This window comes from Callorhinus ursinus, unplaced genomic scaffold, assembly GCF_003265705.2.
Source record: "Callorhinus ursinus isolate GAN/ISIS: 27379988/994484 unplaced genomic scaffold, GSC_fseal_2.0 scaffold2, whole genome shotgun sequence".
NCBI classification, from domain to species: domain Eukaryota; kingdom Metazoa; phylum Chordata; class Mammalia; order Carnivora; family Otariidae; genus Callorhinus; species Callorhinus ursinus.
This window is the reverse complement of record NW_027397064.1, coordinates 66,062,739-66,064,174: the sequence shown is the minus strand read 5'-3', so window position 1 is coordinate 66,064,174 and position 1,436 is coordinate 66,062,739.

The window sequence follows — 1,436 nt, the reverse complement described above, 5'->3', positions numbered from 1 at the left end:
GGGGCGCCTGGGTAGCTCAGTCGGCCTTCGGCTCAGGTCATGATCCTGGAGCTATGGCATCGAGCCAGCCGCAAGTGTTCCCTGCTCAGTGGAGAGTCTGCTTCTCCCTCTGCCTTTTCCCCTGTTCGTGCTCTCTCTCTCTCTCAAATAAATAAATGAAATCTTTTTTAAAAAAAGGATTTCTTGGTTCAGTAGATACAGATATATATGTCTATATTATATTACATAGTGTATATATATATATATTATTACAAGGCAGGTTATGGAATTACTCAACACAACCTCTCTTATAACTCTTCCTGTGTTAGTGAGATTGCTTGTATACCTGTCTGTTCCCCGCCCACCCCCAATCTCCTTGTGGCCCAAGATTGTGTCTTTACCCATCTTTGTAACTATCGTTACCTAACTTCAGGATACAATACACATTAAATAAGAAAAGCAGGTATATCACTCCATATTATGGACAGAGAAACTGTTACTCAGAGACGTGGAAGGCTTATTCAAAAACTAGTAAGATCAGAGATGGGTTCAAATCGAAGTCATTCCTTTTTAGGAATCAAATTGTTAGCAATGTATGTATAAGCATGAATTCTAAGCACATACACTACAGTCATCTCTAGTAATCTACAGATCACCAAAGTGTAAATTATCTACTTCCTGGCTTATCTGTTAGAAATGATTGCTATCAGAGTGGCTTCCATTTGCCACCTAATACACCTCTGAGCCTTTTCCCTCTTATTATGGCTTGCACAAGAAATGCAAACTACAGATTCTAATATGAACTTAGATGCAACATACTTTAAATGATAAATCTAATACACCCCACCCATTGCCAATTGAGAGAATGTCATCTAAATTTAATATAAATGGTCTTTAACAGATGCACCCTTGTATTAACACAGACAATTTAGAGTTTATTGCACCTACTTTGTTGTAATTTACATTCAGATATTCTGTTTTGGGTAGGGGTAATTGAGAATATTGGTGTGTATTTTTCTCTCTGAAGCAGCCCACCTCCAGGTGATACTTTGTGACCTTCACTCTTAGGGGCTCACAAACTCGTGCAATCTTAGAAGGTAAATCTGGGAATGTAGCCCTCTCTGTTCAAATTGTCATGGGACGATGCCATTCTATGGAAAGGTTTGCTAGTGATCTGCCAGGAACAAAGCTCCCAGGTGAGCAGTAGCATCTTTCCAAACACAGGGCAAATTTACGCTTGTCACAAGTGGCCATTCAATCAGGAAACCATTCTCTAGACTTTTTAGACAGTACTCATGTGATTTATTTTTCAACAGGTAAGCCCCTACATATGGCTGTAAAAAACTAATCACAACAAAGCTATAAAAATTAAGCATACAGGGGCAGGGGGAAGTCAGGAAAGAAAGAAAGAGAAAGAAAGAAAGAAAGAAAGAAAGAAAGAAAGAAAGAAAGAAAGA